The sequence below is a fragment of the Acinonyx jubatus genome, chromosome B2 (assembly GCF_027475565.1).
Source record: "Acinonyx jubatus isolate Ajub_Pintada_27869175 chromosome B2, VMU_Ajub_asm_v1.0, whole genome shotgun sequence".
In the NCBI taxonomy this organism is placed as follows: Eukaryota; Metazoa; Chordata; class Mammalia; order Carnivora; family Felidae; genus Acinonyx; species Acinonyx jubatus.
In genome coordinates, this window is record NC_069385.1 from 72,006,696 (window position 1) to 72,024,883 (window position 18,188).

General features: G+C 40.7%; 1 long non-coding RNA gene across 1 annotated transcript; it reads right to left on the reverse strand.

Moving 5' to 3' along the window:
* Positions 1-13,462: 13,462 nt before the first annotated feature.
* Positions 13,463-15,334, reverse strand: LOC128315425 (uncharacterized). The gene is made up of 3 exons (XR_008298170.1): positions 14,953-15,334; positions 14,100-14,306; positions 13,463-13,643 (listed from the first exon to the last, which is right to left on the reverse strand). It is a non-coding gene; the product is annotated as an uncharacterized LOC128315425 (long non-coding RNA).
* Positions 15,335-18,188: the final 2,854 nt, after the last annotated feature.

Genomic DNA, 18,188 nt, shown 5'->3' on the forward strand with positions numbered 1-18,188 from the left:
CTGTCCCTGACTGCTGGTGAGGGAAATTTGGAGTGTACATATCTGATTAGTTTAGGAGGTGATGAAATGTGAAGAATGGGTAAGTCTCTGAACATTTAGAAGTACAGGTCATTGGGCTACTGCCTTACGGTCTTCAGAAGTTTCTGGTAATATTAAGGAGCTACTATATAGGATTATAGGATACATAGTTCCCTGTAACATATCCTAAGGAAAAAAAATGATAGGAAGGAATGGAATGGGGTGAGGAATTAATTAAAATAATACAAATATAGTCTTGGGTTAATAGAAAAATGAGATTCTGGGATTCCCCAGTATTTTTTAAAAATGTTTATTTATGTTTGAGAGAGACAGAGAGAGAGAGAGAGAGCAAGCAGGGGAGGAACAGAGAGAGAGAGAGATGGAGACACAGAATCAGAAGCAGGCTCCAGGCTCTGAGCTGTCAGCACAGAGTCTGACGTGGGGCTTGAACCCATGAACTGTGAAATCATGACCTGAGCAGAAGTCAGATGCTTAATGGACTGAGCCACCCAGGTGCCCCTGGGACTCCCCAGTATTAACTGCAGTAGCTTGTTCATTGCTTTGAACATGGGTGCTCAAATATTTGTAGAGCAAATGAGTAACTTTTTTCTTAGTGCTAAGAAACAGATGGCTAATGCAGCGCTTAAGTTTATTTTAATAATAATAATGTGAGAATTCCTAACATCTTTAGGTAAGCCTGATCCTTTCAAAAATGTTCAAATGTTCCTTACCAGTATGCAATCTTTTTTGACCAATATCAGAATCATGGCAAATCTCTAAGACACCCAGCTTTGACTGACAGACGAGAAAAAATTATTAGACCCAGAATGTAGCTCTGGATCAGTCACTGTCTAGTTGTTTGGCCTCAGACAAGCTACCACATCTGATTTGGTTTTCTCATCAGTGGCCAGCTCTGAACATATCAGTAGTGTCAGATGATATCGGATGTTCTGAAGAGACTTGAGAACTGTGGAGGGCTATACTAATGTAAAGTACTCGAATTAGTCCATGTTCATATAATTCATTTTGTCTTAGTTATTCAGTTAATGTCTACACCCATCCTTTAACTAATAATCAGGAATAAAGAAGCTACACTGTGCCAGCACTTTACATTGGCACTTTATATATATTTTATTTAATCTTGAAGCAACTCTATGAGGTATATATTCTTAGCCTTTATATTGTAGGTCAGATAAAAGCTGAATGAGGTAAACACCACATAGTTAAGTTTAGAATCCACGCCTTCTTTAAAAAAAAAATATTTATTTATTTTGAGGGGGGTGCAGAGGCAGAGAGAGAGGAGGAGAGAATCCCAAGCAGGATCCGTGCTATCAGCGTAGGGCTCCATCCCATGAACTCTGAGATCATGACCTGAGCCGAAAACAAGAGTCAGACGCCTAACCAACTGAGCCACCTAGGTGCCCCAGAATGCAGGCCTTCTTAGTTCCAAATCCCATAGTATTTTTTATTAAATCATAGTGACTCCAGTCATCCATTTATTATTCATTTAAAACCGTACAGTCCACAAGTATTTATTGCAAACTTGCCATGCTCTAGGAAATGAAAACTTTAAAAACATCACCATTGGTTACCAGGATGCCTAGTAAAAATAACGCCCAAAGTTCTATTGTTTTGCAGTACATTTTCACACATGTAGCACCAGGAAGTCAAGTATCTTGCCAAGTTCATATCAGTAGTTTGTAGTAAGTTGAATCTCTGGAGCTCAATCCTGGGTCCTTTAGTTCTAAACTCTGGATCTTTCTGTCTCATCACTTTGCAAGGGAGCATGGGATGTGAGGAGGTATGTGGCTCTAACCAGGACTTGCATTTTCCTTCCTTCCTTCTCCAGATGGTAGGAATTAGAGAACTTGATCAAATCTATTCTGGATGTTAAAATAAATTTGTATTCTTTATTACTTGCCTAGGAAGATTCATCCCTCACTTTGGGTAGCTGAAACAGAGGCTGAGGAGGTTTGATATTTTATCCTCAGAGCTGGGTGCTACAAATATGATCATGATCCCACCTGCAATAGCAATTTTTTTCCAGCTCTTTGGCCACTTCCTAGACCAAAGTTTTCACTTTAGTTCCTTTAATTTAAAAAAAAACTTGCTTTATTTTTAACTTGTACATAGTATAAGGCAGCTAGGAAATAATTCTCTAGCGGTCAATGAAATGTGACATGTTAAAATTGTAAAATACAATTTAATAAGTATTTACTGAGAACCTACCTTGTACTTGGCACTAACAATAACGGTCAGCATTTATCTCATTTATTATGAGATGCATCATCTTATTTAAACCTCTCAACCAGGCTGTGAAGTATTATCATTCCCATTTGACAGATAGTAACCTGCACAAGGTCACACAAGTAGTAAGTGGTAGCGTTTGAATTTGCTCTTAGCTACTGCATTACTGAGTTGATAGCCACAAGCCATTACCATTTAGCAAACTGTGCTGTACATTTATTCTGTTCGATTCAAGCAACATTTATTGAATATCTACCATAGTAAGTCATCGAATTACTTAACATCTAATGAAAGAAGGTGAACACTTAAACAGGTAATCTCAGTGCAATGCAATCTGTCTAAAATAGAGGAAGTTATCAGAAACCAGAAAGGGCACAAGTAACTGAATAAGGAATATTGATTATTAAAGCTGAATATTGAAGACCAAGTAGGAGCTTATTCAGGAAAAGAAGAAAGGGAAGATAAAGAATGTTATAGAGGAGATGGAGATAAAGAATATTATAGGGAGAGAAATTATGGTGGGGAGGGGAGGCAGGTGAGAGACTGAACAGAGCATGATATGTCCAGAGAATTAAACATAGTCTCATGTGGCTGGGGCATGGTACCCATAGGAGAGTAATGAGGACGAGGGCCAGGGGCTAGATCACCAAGGGCCATAGATGCTAAAGAGATTTATTTTTCTTGATGCACTCCACTGTGATTTATAGAGGCCTGAGCAGATTTATAATATTAGGCAAAAAAGGTCAAAGTTTAGGGAGCCTTTTCTCCAGTTCTGCTAATTCAAAGAGATTTTTACAAAGCATTGTATACATATGTAAGAGTATCTCTTCCCACTTGGCTCAGTAGAGTGCCAAGAGGTGGGGGTGGGGGTTCCATATCCTGTTTCCCTATTAGCTGGCCACATATTTTCCTTCATGATGACATTACTGTCATTGTTAGAAAGAGCATTGTTCACTAGGAACTGAGGGACATCAATTAGCCCCTGAAACAGAGCAGTCATCAGTCACAAAGTGTTCCTGGTCATTATTCACCTGGGCGGGGGCAAACCCTCTGATCTCAGGATGACAGGGATGGTATTGAACACCAGCCCTTGAGGCCTCCAACCCTCTGCCCTCCTGCCCCCTTTGTAAATAAGATTATTGCTGCTGCTTCTGCCTGGTTTGCCCAAAGAGATATAGAAATCCTTCAGGGGACAAATAGATAAGGACTAAGAGGGAGAATCTTTTAAAACCTTCCAAAGCAACCCAACCCTACACCTGACCCAAGTGTAATTATTTCATTCATATTGAATAACACAGACTACTCTTCAATTAAGAATTTGAGGTTATTAAGGGAAGGAAACAGCTAAAAACATTTTTTAAGTTACGCTATGCAGAGGGGAGTAAAGCTTTAAAATATTCTGTCATGAATCCTTTCCCAATTTAATTGCCTATTTCACAGTTTTTGTAAAGATCTTACTATACATATATTCACAAAGTCTACACAAAGAAAATTTGTGTATTTGAAGGGGGTGGGGTTGGGGGTTGCCATACTTTTTCCTTTCCTTTTTTCTTCCTTCCTTCCTTCCTTTCTTTCTTTCTTTCTTTCTTTCTTTCTTTCTTTCTTTCTTTCTTTCTTTCTTTCTTTCTTTCTTTTGATAGATTTTATTACTTGCATTTACAAACCTAACAACAATTTTTCTGGTTTGTGCCTCATTCAGATTTCTGATTAGTTTAGATAGGAATGGAGGCCATTTAGCCATTCAATTCAGCCTCTGATTGCTTGTCTTGTTAAATCTCAATCTTTTTAACCTGGGTGACTATGAGCAAATTGTCTTACTCGGTCATCCAATGTAAGTATTTTCAAGTATCTCTTCCTATTGATTGAGGAATTAGAGAAAAGCCTTACAGAATGCCCTTAGTTTCCTAACAGAAGGAAAACCCCTATGAATTTTAGCATTATTCACTGAAATGAGATCAATCCAAATATCTCTTTGAATGACCCAGGAAGAGAGGAGCTAGACAGACAACAAGATAACGTGGCTGTGACAACAGATATGGATTAACATAGATCTTGGTACAAGTTGCCCCTTCCAGTGGCACCTCAAGAAGATGGGGGCACATTTGCTTCCCGAGAGCCCCAGTTGCAAGCCTGCTTGGTTGAGGTCCCTGGCTCTCACAGACATTGCAATGCCCAAGTGGAAGAGGAAGAGCAGAATTCACACGTGGGAGGAGGACTGTTGGACAGTGTTTTCTTTAGCAACAATTCTGATAAGTCCCAAAGCATGAGAGCTCTTTGTTCTAATCATATTATGTCCAAGCAAAGGGAAATAGGAAAAGAAATATTGATTCTGAGAAACTGATTATGAAATTAAATTCTTTAACAAGGTGGCCTCAGGAGATGCTTGCAGTAGAACAGAAAATTCTTGAGGCTTGGTGAGCATGTTAACAGACTGCCCCTGGTAGTTTGAATCTAGAAACAAATAACGCCATGGTTAAAATGCGGTGCCCACCCATGGAATCAGCTTCTACGGCTCTCCTTTTCTAAGAGGCATACAGCTATCCTTCTTAACAATGAAGAGCCAGGTCTGCTTCTAAGGAGATTAGGCAGGTAACCAAGATTTTATTTCTCATCTTAGGTGGAAGGATAAGAATACCAAAGTGAGGGAACAGTCATGAACCAAGGGCCTTGGTGAGGCTCAGTGCCATTATTCTTATTGCTATCATCCCTGACAGTACATACCACAGTCAGTCTAAAAAGAAAGTTTTTGCCTTTGTGTCCAGGGCTAGAATATTCGGAGTGAACCAAATGGATGTCAGGCAGTAGGCCAAGAGAAACTAAAAGTTTAGGAAAAATCAGCTTTCCTAAACACTTGAAAGTTTGGGGGCTTACTTGTCATGGCACTATATATTTGTGCTGGAAATCTGAAGCCATCTGCACAAATGACAGCAAAGACAGAGACAGCGCAGTTATCTGGAAAATGGGAACTAAAAACACTAGCTTTTGTCTAGGGATGGAAGAGCAGGGATGAGGTATAAACCGCAGAAGAGAGTACGAAATTTGCAAATGAAAATGAGCTCAGTCCAACTGGCTGGGTCTGAACAAAAATTCTGTAGGCGACTGATTCAAGTGTTTGCAAAGATATTAGATTTAGAAACTTAAAGTAAAGACCAATACACCCAAATATACAAAAACACAATAACCAATAGATTTAACATTACATAAAGCAGAAGCTTCTAAACCTGGATGTATGAACTGGTCTATTTGCTTTTCTCCTATATACAGAGAATGAGTGTTCAAGAAATGTAGGGACCTAATCAGGTGTGGCTGATTAAAAACCTATGTCCAATTTACAATCAGCACTTCTGGGCTTGAGGATAAGTCTGTTCGCCTACCAGGTAGTCAATGAAAAGCATCTTGGCAGACTTAGCTAGACAGGTGTTTTAAGACAACTTGATATATTCAGATTCAAGTTCATAAAAAAGACCAATGGGGAGGGAATTATTTCCTCACAAAAATACTTTGCACCTGCGAAAGAGCTCGTAGCAGGGTACGCTTTGAGTGGTCAACTCCTCTGGTGGATTTAAAATGCAACTAAATGTTTATAAATCCAATTTATAAGAACTTTTCAGTTACAGCTCTGTTGTTCAAAGTGAGATGTTCCTGCAGTTTAACACTTCTCTGCCCATCCTACCTTCTAATTCCACACAAGTGTTTCTTGCATCCTTTTGTATTCGCTAACCCACAACTGTTTGCTGTGAAGAGACTGACGAACTGAACGTATGTGGTTCTTCAGGGCACAGGACCCCGCCACAAACTTGACATTGCGTTAGGGATATAGGCGAGCCCCAGCTCTTCACAGTAATAGTGAGTGGAATAAAGTGAGTAATGAAATCCATAAATAATCCCCAGATGTCCAAATCCTCGATAGCCAAATATGAAACATTCTGTAAAGATTGTTCCACTGATGCTGACAAGTGGGAGAGGAGGCCTATTAAAGTCTCATGCCCTCTCTCACTGACCTCGATCTGCTGACAAAAATAGCAGGCAGGCAAGTGGTCAGAGGGCGGGCAGCACCAGGCCTGGGAGCAGAGACACTGGGCAGGCTGCCTAATTAGCTCCTAAATAACAAGGAGAAGACCATAAACAAGGCGGAAGCAAGCCAGAGGGGATTTTGCTTCCATTTAGCAATGAATTTGTCCATGTCCACTGGATGCCAAGTGGACTAAGCGCTTGGCCACTGGACTAAGTGCTTGGGCCTAGCATGGTAGCCTGGACCCTCTCCTAAGGCTATCGGGGACGGCCCTGGCCACTGACCGTCTCCTGCCGCAGTGGCTCCTTACACCTACAGGGGCTCGGCGAGGCTGCTGTGCTGCGGTGGAAAGGGTGCAAGCCCGGGCTCAAGGCCTGACGTAAGAGCAGCCTCTGCGCTTGGCTGTACTTCTTCCCTGCCCTGGAGATGAGGCCCCTGCAGTCCTCGTGGCTGCATGGGGGGCCAACTGGCCCAAACTGCGATGAAGTGGTATCGCTGCCGTAGCTCTACCTTAAGTCTGCGAAGTGCGGTCTTGACGGAAGGTTTTCTTGGGGAGGGTTTAGAAAATGAGCGAGCAGTGCCAGTGATGTCAGATGCGCTGTGTCTTTCCACCAGCGTCCACTAGGCCCGATCCTTTTGTTCTGTTCCACCTCCCCCCTAAGCTACCTCCAAGGGTGCTGACAGCCTGAAGGGGAGTGCGGTGTGTGCAGCCAACACTGAAGAGAAAAGTGGCAAACCTCTGCCACATAGCTGCCCTGCTGGGACGATTCTTTTTAAAATATGGTTCTGTCTTCTGTGATCAAATTCAGTGTCACCTCACTGTCTCTGGAGCCTCCTGGGTGACTCAGTAGCAATCAGTCCGTGCATAGAATTCATAGATGGAGTCAAACTCTTTGCTATAGATGTTCTGTTTTTCCAGCGTTCATATATATATGCAAAAAAATTGAAGGCATTGAAATAAAAAACAAACAAACAGATGCTTCTCAGAAGATTCAGCGGCACACTTGAAACTTCTCCATGTCACTGATACTAGTGTTTATGTCAGTACCAATTTTACTTCTACTTTTGGAAACATAGATTGAAAAACTTGTGCCTTTGACTTCCCCAAACAGAACTGCACCATGATTCTCAGCTCTCAAATATCACATTATGATGCTTTGGTACAATTGCTTTTTGCTACATTGTTCTTAACTGTTTAGCTGGGCTAAAGCACTGCGCAAAGACCAAATTGTTTTACTCCATTTTTTATCAATAGTTGTCATGAACCAGAATTTGATTATTTGTTGATTTATATGTTATTCATTCAACAAACACTTGTGCCAATCTATCCCTATCCTAGGAAAATAAAAGCCCTTAGGAGGTTCTATGGTTCTGCGATAATTGATAGTACACATGCAGTCCTCTGCAGCCATGGATCTATGATTCCTCAATTTAGAATATCTATTACATTTTTGTCAACATTCACTTCTCCCTCCAAAAATGACTATTTTTACCAAGCCCCATGAGATAGGAAGTCACCTGTTAGGTGTTAGGATAGAGAAGTGTAAGTGACACAAGACTTCCTGCTAAGAAACAATATTGATTCTGTGCATTTCACACTGCACGGGACTGGTTTGCAAGGCAGGGAAAGGTGGAGGATGTTAACCTCACAGATGGGGGCAATGAGCGGTTGCTAGGGGAGGAGAAACTGTGGTTTCTCCATTAGAAATGAGTTCAGATGAACAAGATCCTTTATTGCAAGATTGCAAACGTCCTCATGACATATTGAACTTCTCAGTCATTCATACCTTAGTATACATACATGTTTTAAATAATAGCTTCGATTACATGTATTTTTAAATAAGCATTTTTACTTCACTTACTATGTGTACTGTAGTAGATGACCTCATAATGAAAGCATCTTTCTGCAATACTCAGGACAGTTCTTCCCCAACTTAAAAAAAATGTCACCTCATGCATAGAAAGTGTGTATCAATTACGTGAGAGTCGATTGCTGCAGCTGCTCATGGCTAGAAACCACTGCCCTGAAACCCTACCCAGCCACCCTAAGGACTGTGCAATGTACCTGTAACCTATTTCTGGCACATTGGCTGTAAATGTCTGACTTAAGGAAGCTGATTTAATTGGGTAATGATATAGGATAGGGAATTTTGGAGCTTGACATATTTGGAGGGAGTTGAAAGGCTTTGAACAACCAAAGGGTAGCAAGAAGTCTTCAATTCTTTTAATCTGTCTGAATAGGAAACGAGAGGGGTTTTCTTTATCAATTGTTAGGATGTCACTAGTAAGGTTTAAAAGCCATATGGTTCTGGTGCTTAGTGGGGAGGGCCTTATAACCTATGACACTATATAAAGCCTAAGCTTTAAATAATATATGTCTACTGTATACATTCTGATATATTGTCAACTTCCTCTTCAGATCAGACATCGACTCTTCTGGTAATTCTCCTGGGAACATCTTGATCTTGTATGTGAGAAAGCCAGGAGGCTGCTTGCACCACCTCAGTCTAATGCCTTTTAGGCTTCCAGAGTTCCTGCAATGGAATAAGTGCTTAGTCTGTACTGAGAATTTCAATTTCTAAATAAACATTGTAGTAAGTCATTGTTTCTGAATAAAAATGGTTGAAAGACGGTTTTGATGGGCTGCGATGTGAGAAGTCCTGTATTCTTTTAAAGTTAGTAATAATGCCGTTGCTCACATATATGGCATTTTCCTCTACTTGGCAAGTGTTTTCCAATAATTTATTAGTTTCACTCAATTGAATGCATTTGCCCTTTGATCTTCATGGTTCTTATTGTAGGCACATTCTTCTATTTCCCAATAATTGTTATGCCCAGAATTCGTGATCCCCAAAGACCACTAGGGAGCCAAGTCCGATGCAAAAGCAAAGAGCCTTTATTCGAGCTAGCTCGAGCTCAATCCCCTACCTGCACCGAGGCAGCGGTGAGATACCAGGGAAAGAGAGCGAGTTTCAAAAGGACAAAGGTTTTATTGGGGCCTAGGGGCAGTTGGTGAGGTAATGGCTGTGGCCTCAGCCGATTGGCTGGGGAAGGGTCCTGGGGAAGGGTCCGAGTCCTGTTAGGCAGGTGAGGGGGGGGTTACTCAAGGGGAGGAGGTGTGGTCAAGGTGAAGGACACAGAACAAGATGGAGTCGGCTGGTGTAGGCCCGCCCTTTCATAATAACTGGCCTTGTGTGGCAGAATCTTTCATTTCTGTTTTAATTTCTATAATTCTTTGACCCAAGAAGTCAGAAGTCACTTACAAACAAATTGCTTTTTAAAAGCCCATCAGGCAATAGCCATTACCTGCCATTTGCAGATGTAGATACTGCCATTTACAAATGTAGATTCTAGAATCACCTGAGAATTCCTTTGCTTTAAGGTCATGTACAAATACATAGTAGGTTTGGGAATTAAAGTGTTCTAGCCACTGTAATACCCTCTTTAAATGATGTAGTGAGGGTAAGGTGGGGACAGTAAGCAGAGACTAGTGAGGAAACAAACAGTCCAATGGAATTATTCCAAATTAAACCAATGCTTCGAAAATTCCCTCAAGCTCACTGCATGCATATCTGAACTTGCAGAATAACTGAGGTTAAGTGCAAAATTTAGAATACAAAGGATCCTCCACCTGTGGGAGGTTTGCCTGCAAAAAGCTGGTGTCCTCTTGTCCATAAATCCAGAGACTCTGAGGCGGTTAAGTTTACAGAAGTTTAGCTGATTAAGAGTAGAGGTTCTGGAATCTGAGTGCGTGGGTTCACAATCCAGCTCTACCACTTTGTGACCTTGGGCAAGTCACTTGACCTCTCTCCATCTCCAGTTTTCCCCATTTGCACCATTTGAGTGTTCAGAAGAAACTACATAAAGGGCAATGAGTCAACCATTTGAAGCTTGGAAACTAATCATTCTCATCTTTCCTTATTGTCCTCAACATCTGTTCCCGAAATAACCAGTTTCCCATCCCGAAAATCTGTTGAGATAGGTGCCTTCTACCTCAACAAGTGTCCCTGTGTCATGGGGTGTTTCTTGGCTCTGTGGCAAACAACCCCTAACCTTGTTGCCCCTAGCATGGTCTAACCTTGGTCAAATACCAAGGGGCGGGGGGGGGCCTTTGACCTAGGAAATCCTCTACTTCTCATGGCAAAGTGTCATCAGGAGCACTTTTATCACAGATTGGTCCTAAAACAAACTCCAAGCATGCTACTGAAATTTACATTAAAATATTAGGGATCTCCTACTGGTTTCCAATATTCTGGCTATCCACACAAAAGATATTCCGTCTGTCAACCACTTTCTTGTCCTTCATCTAAAGAAAAGGTCAATGTCTCCACTTGGGAATTTACTTTAGTACCGCATTCAAATGCTGCCAAACAGGCAGCCCCACCCCCCACCCCTACCCCTTGGTTTTAAAATGACCTGCAGCTTAATCTACTTCTCACCTCCGCCCACCCATCAAAATGCTTTGCAGTCTCCAGTGTAGAACACTAAGAGAGGCCTTCTTACATTTGATATCAAGCATTTTCTTCCACTATAGAGTGGAAAAGCACTATACTCTTATTGAGGGAATACATCTTCCTTTCTCCTTCTCCACCCTTCCCCCAGCTCAATGCTAAGTCACCAAATATTGTTTTCAGTTGGCCCTATTATTAAGGGAGAGGGATGAATTCTTGGCATCCACATGCATTCCTCTTTGTCCTTTATAGATAGTGATTATGTCTAGTGAAAAGCATCACTATTAATGCTATTCTGCAGGCACGGCATGGACTGACCTGGTTACCTAGTGACCACAGATAAGAAGATGTCTCTAGGAAAACTTCCTCCAAATGCTAAACAAATACCTTACAAACCAATTTTAGGGATGAAAATTATGTCTAGACTAGGTTCAGCCTCAAAGACGCTATGCTTATCTGAAACGGTTGCTTAAACTTCAAGTGAAGCCAGCAGTTTGACTTTCGTTTGGGGTGGACAGCCCCAGGGATGGACCAAGAACACACCACCAGTCTCTCTGTCAGCGGTCCGGGACACGGAATTGCCCATTTGATCTGGCCTGACCTGGACCTGCGGTAGCCCTGGGCAGGCTAACCATCTGTCATCCCTTCTAAGAAGTCTTCATTAAATATATCTTCAATATATACATAAGATAAAAGTTCAGTATTACTCAGAAGGATGGACAAAAAGAAGGCCACGGTATTGGCCTTGTTTCCATTTGTATGCCCCATCACAAATTAAAAGCCCCACAATTACCTCAATCTTCTTTCCTTAGAAGGTATTTTATGACCAACCACTTAAGTACTTTAAGTAGCAGGTGAGTGGCCGGATGGTGGGCATGATCCACAGAATGTATTCTTGGCAAAGTCAGCCTGTGTGTACGGCTGGCCCTCACTCCCGGTCTTTGGGTAGGAACCTCTCCTTGTCCCTCTGGATGATCATGGAGCCCCCTGCTGGAAGCAACAGGCCCATGTTCTACCCCCCTGAGGGTAGTGAAGAGGGGAAATCAAACAGACTATAATTAGCTATTGATTTCTTCCTTAAGATTTTACCAAGATTCAATTTAAAAAACAAGGTCCTTTGAATCTAAATTAGTCCTCAGAAAAGCCCATGAAAAGCTGAAGGCACAATAGGAGTACCTGGAGCCAAGTAATTTTCAATGGCTCCATTCCAGGTGCTGTTAGGGTGTTTTTAACTGCAGTAAAGAGCTCCCTCCATTAAACTTGAAATAAAAGCCAAGTGCAAGGATTCTCAAACTTTAGCTTGCATCAGAATCAGCTGTAGTATTTGTTAGAACACAGATTTCTGGGACTTACGCAGAGTTTTCAATCAGTAGATATGGAATAGAATCTGAAAAATGGTAATTATAACAAGCTCCCAGGTGATGCTAAGTAAGACCATCATTTTCTCAGCCTCCTTTCAATATTTTAATATTCCTCTGCCTCTTTTCAGTATTTGTCTTTGCATTTAGAATGTAAGTGTCTTGGGGCGTCTGGGTGGCTCCGTCGGTTGAGCGTCCGACTTCGGCTCAGGTCATGATCTTGCATTCAGCAGGTTCGAGCCTCATGTCAGGCTCTGTGCCTCAAGCTCAGAGCCTGGAGCCTGCTTCAGATTCTGTGTCTCCTTCTCTCCCTGCCCCTTGCCTACTCATGCTCTCTCTCTCTCACTCTCTCTCTCTCCCAAAAATAAACATTAAAAATTTTTTTAGAATTTAAGTGTCTCGAGGGAAAGAACAGTCTACAATAACCTTAGTTTCTTCCACATTATCTCAAGTACTTGCTAATTGAATAAATGCCATTTTATTTATTAATTTTTTGCTTCCATCTCTCTCAAAATCTTCTCTCTTAATGAGAATGGGAGTTATACTAACAAAGGCTAATGTTCATTAAAACAGCCTAGAACCTGTGCTAAGTGTTGACATATATAATCTCACTTAATTATGACAACAATCTTCTGAAGAGTTTATATTATTCTTCCCTACTTTACAATGGAAGAAACTGAAATATAGAGATATTAAGTAATTTGAGACAGGTTACATTACTAGTAAATTCTATGCCCAAGACTGAAACCAGGGTGTCTGACTCCAGGTTCCTAACTACTTATTACTGTGCTTTCCTCATACCTCTTTGTAAATATCACCATAAGCTATTTATGATCTGCCCCTACTCACCTCTCTACCTTTTCCTTCACCTTCACATCCAGTAGCCTAGACATACCATGTTGTTTCATCATGCACCTTCTACTTTTAGTGCCTCTCCCTCTTTATGGGTCTGGAAAACACCCATTCATCTTTTGATACTCAATTCAGGCATCTCCAGCTCTACAAAACTTCTCCTGACTGCCCAGACCCAGAAGATAGACTTGACCACTGCCTCCTTTACACCCTCTTTGTACCCTATTCATCGACAACATTTTATTGCTTTTTCTGCATTGTTGTGGTCTGCCCTAGAATGTGATCTCTGCAAGGTCAGAGACTGCATCTAACCTGGCTTTGGTATCTTCAGAACTTAATATAGATCTTTATAATGGACATTAATAAACATTACATAAAATTCCCCTATTCTCATAATATTTCTCATTAATGTGTGAAATAAAAACATCTATTTTTTAATCATAACCTCTCATCATACCTTACTTATCCCTTTTTAACAGTAAAAAATTTTAATCTCTATATTCATTTTCAGAAGTTCTATTCAATTCTTAAAAAATCTACATCGTCTCAAATGTGTTATGCTCAAAACCTGGGTAGCTAGTTTTCATTTGTTTTTATGTCTTGACTCTCCTTCATGGTGATTCATTTCCTCGTGTGGTTTGTAATTTTTTAATTTGTGAACTCATCTTCTGCAGAGCCTATTTTTCCCTGGAGATCCTGATTGCTCTGAATGTGGGAGAAAAAAATAAAACACTTTTGAGTCCTTTCAGATGTGTTTTCACTGGGGATTTCAAGTCATTTGATAGTCCAAAATCAGCTTCTAATGCTAATTTCATGGTTTAAGTTTCTGTACCACCCTAGTAGAATAAATTCAGACTAAACCTGCATTTGGCACAACCCACATGTGGCTTTAAATTTCTCATAAGCAACTCTTTCCCTTTCCCCTGAGGCCTTGGATAAATAGTAAGCTTTATTTCTGTTTTTCTGAGCTGGTAGGAAAAGTTTTTCTCGATCTCTTTACAAATAGAGCAGCTCTTTAAGACTTTAAGCTCTGTGCACAGAGTTGTTTTTCAGCCTCCAACCTGACACAAGTCCAAAGTTATGTCTCTGGTACCCAACTTCTGGACTCTAGGTATGTATCTGCCCAACTCCCTTGGGCAAGTGGCATCAGCTTCTACTTACTGTTCTGGTTTTGGAGTCTTTCTTAACTTCTGCCACTTTGGATTTCCTTTTCATTTTTTGAGCTATGTACTAAATAATTGGTAGAGAAATCTTTTTTCCAGCACTTGAATTTGCATCCTTGTCTTCTCAGTCTTCCATGTTGTTGAAAGTCCCCCTTAAGATTTTCAAATTTTTTCATATGCTTTTTTCATGTGATCTACCCAAAAACTGTCAAGAAAGATGAACGAGGTTGTAGGCCCTCTTACACTAGGTAACTCTGTAGATTGAAACAGTCTAAGAGACTTAACTAAGTGCTCATAGATATTAAGTTGCCTCACCAGTTTGAAAAACTCAGGTCTTCTAGTTTTAGCCTAATGGTAAGGTCCAAGGATTTAATCAATGCCTAGTAAAGACAAAGGTGGCATTTTAGCAGGTAGTCCTAAGAAGACCACCAACTTGCTTTTCTGTGGGCTCTGGACTGAGGTTGATTCTCTGGGATCTTACCTTGCTCCACTCTTCTCTCTCACATCTATATCCTTTCTCCTGAGTATTTTGATAGATATCTACCATTCTCAAATACACTAAACTCATTCTTTCTCACCAGGAACCTTCTAAGATGTCTCCCAAACTTTATAAATTTACCCGAAGCACTTTTTGTCCATAGGATTCATTCTCCCTTCCCTAATCACAGTGAAGATGTTCATCGCCACCCTACATCTTTCTGCTTCAGCTCCATCCTTTTAGCTCACACATCATTCTCTCATCTGCAAATGGAAGAAATTAGAAAGACAGATCAAATATAAGCCATAAGAGAATGATTTAAAGACCTGTGGATCTACTTAAGAATTAAATACCTGTAATAAAAATTATGTACCTTATCTGTCTTTCTTGATCCAAATTATTATACTCTAAGCTCTCCATGGGATGAAAACTATCTCCAAATGCAGTGTTCTCTGAGATGTTTGGGTCCCCATGTAAAAATAACAAAGCCTACATATGGAAGACAGTCATGGTACACTCAGAACTGGCCCCTTCAAACACACCCAGCCCAAGAGCCATAGGTGTCCTAAAAAAGCAAGAGTAAGGGTCAGAATCCTAAATAAGGGAATTCACTTGGGTCACCCACTTTCTTCTACTTTAAATCTTTTCTCTCATTGAATCTTCTTGGTTCCTGAAATGTTTGGCTTTGTGTCTTAGCTTTTTGTTTGTTTAGACTTGTCTCAATTTAGCGAGTTGCCTCCAAATGTTTTCCTTGGCCTGACTACAATCCCTTTGGAAACACGTTCTGGAATGTTTTTGTCACAGATCTCAGGTGACAATAAGAAACACTCTGTTAGCTGGATTTCAAAGGGTCCCATTCCCATCTTCCATACAGGAAGAGAGATCAAACCCGTTTAGTCTTTGAATACTAATGAAATACCGATAGAATAGATAGTGCAAATGTATACATAAGTCCTACATCAAACATTTTATTACACACTCTACATAAATTAGGAGCAAATGTCAGATCCTCACACTAGATTGAGGAAAATTCTGCCTCCCTGCCACCAAAAACCCTGCGAAAGCCAATCAAAAGTCTCACTAGCTCCAAATTTCATTATAAGCAGAGAAAAAAGAAAATATTTACAAATGGAAATCAGAAGGGTAGGCACTCCTGAGTATTGGCTTCAAAACATCTTGTTAATTAGTCAGTCTTTGTGGTCTCCTTACTTTAGGTCAGTGTATGCAAGGGAAATCTATGTAGAAGCACTTGTTTTTCTTGGATTACTTATTGCTAGTAAAAGACATTTATGCCAAAATGGAATGTTTAAGGTTATCTTCTTGTTGAAGATGACACTTGTCACAGTGCGATTGCCAGCAACGGGAAGAGTTAAAGCGAATAGTTTAATATTATCATGTCTGAGATGTATTCCATTAGTGTCACAGCATGTTGGATTAAAGACATTTTTCTAGCATGTTACATCTCTACTGTCCCTTCATGTTTATGGGCTGCTGCACCAAAAAGAATGAAAGGGTCACCCAGCGGTGATCTGAAGATGTGTTAGGATAGGAAGCTATTCTTTTAACGCATTATCATTATTATTATTTTTGTTCATGAAAAGCACTCAAAAAGCTTGGATTAAAAGGTTGGCAATTCAACTGTAGACAATGCACAGTGTTCCGGGGGCAAAGGTGACTTAGATGATTCTACCCTGCCATCATAATCGCCCCGATTTTGGCACACAGATCCTTTAGATGGAAGGTATTAAGGAAACCAGGTTGGCACATAAAGGCTGTTTATCTTCTCCTGTGGTTCCGGTACAGAGCTACTGCCTTCTGATAATTTGACTTATTTGTGGGCTCTCTGACTCTGGTCAGTAAGTGCAGTCTGAGAACTTGATACTTGTGTAGAGAGAACTAGAAGTTTGTGGAACATGACAATCTTGTCCACCAGGAGTCCACTTACGTGCATCTACTGGGGGCAGTGAAGGATGTTGTTGATGAATGTTAGCACGGCTGCTCCTGAAATCCAATGTTTTCTTCGGGGTATAATATTGCTTTATTCAGGGACTCTGCAGGGTTTCTGTGGCATTGGGCTTTGTTTGAAAATTCAAAGAATTCTCCAATGACAAGCTTGGCCGTTGTAAAAAATAATCAATTAAAAGCCCAAGCGCTTTAGACACTATGAAAGCAAATCACAAATGTCCCTGGTTTGCATCTGAAAAAAAAAAGAAGAAAGATTGAATGTTATTTTAGTATCAAGGACATCTGTCACCTAATGGGGTGAATTCTGTCTACAAAGAAACTATAAGCAATGGAAAATGCCAAGGTCTATCACTGTGTTTGCAGGTTAAACTAGATAATATGTTCTAAATATTTTATTGTGTAATTGGTTTGATGTTATTGCTTTGCAGGGGCTGCAGAGGTGTGGAGAAAAAGGTGACTGCCTTTCTTCACGTGCCGTAGTCCTATCCGTTATGCTAGTATTTCCACCATTTGGTCACACTGATTTCCTAGAGACGTTTTCCCCCAGCGTAATGTGTTTTGTTCTTATGCATTGGATATATCACCCTCATAGAGCTGTCTCTTTCCCCACTGCATGAGCTTTATCGGTATCCGGACATAGCATTATCCACACAGCACAGTTATATTTCTGGGGTCTGCTCTGGATGCGAACGGTCAGAAACATTCTTTCTGGCAAATCTGTTCAGGAAATAAACATGGAATATATCACCTTTGCCTTGGGCAAAGAGAGGGAAGAGGACCCTGAGCTGTACATTTCAGATAGAGGCTTGCTCCTGCCATAAGAGGTGAGAAAGCTATGGATCCCAGGGAGGATTACAGCCCTTGCCTGGAGCAGAACGCGTGGCTCTGGAGCTCCAGAAAACAGGGCCTCACTACACACTTTGCACAGCCCAGCTCTGTTTTCTCACACGGAGAGGAAAGTCAAGAACAATAATAATGGCTGACACCTATATTGAGTGCTTACCACCGGGCATTCTAAGTGCTTTAAGTATATTAAGTCATCTAATCCTCTCAATAGCCTATTTATGTATGAAGCAGTTGAGGCACAGAGAAGTTTAGCCCTATGTCCAAGGCTACAGAGCTGGCAACAGCCGAATGGGAATTTGAGTCCAACCAGTGTGTTCCATGTTTGTTACTCTTCAAATCTTACTGAATCTGCATTGAATGTCATTGTCAATGCAAAACACATAAGTACTGAAAAGAAGGGTCATGGGTTGAGCTCAAATTTTGAAAACACACACCAAGTACTAGATACTATGACAAACAGTAGTGCCTAAGAAACAAAGATAAAGCCCGGATCTTCAAGAGCAGCTGTCTAAAGGAACAAGTCAGGTAAAATAGAATAATATCACCATGATTGTCACTGTCGTGGTGATGTGAGTGTGCGTGTCTAAAAGAGAAGGACACGATCTAGTTCTTGTCAGATTTGTTTTCTAGAGGAGTCTCAGCTTTTCCTTCACAATGGGCCCTTAAGTACGGATGACAGTTGACATTTCAATCAGTTTTATACTCATGGAGAGACCCTTCCTGTCCCCCTTCGCTTCATTTTGCATACTTGTTTGCATATATCTTCATAAGTGATGAACACATGTTTCTTCATTAGAC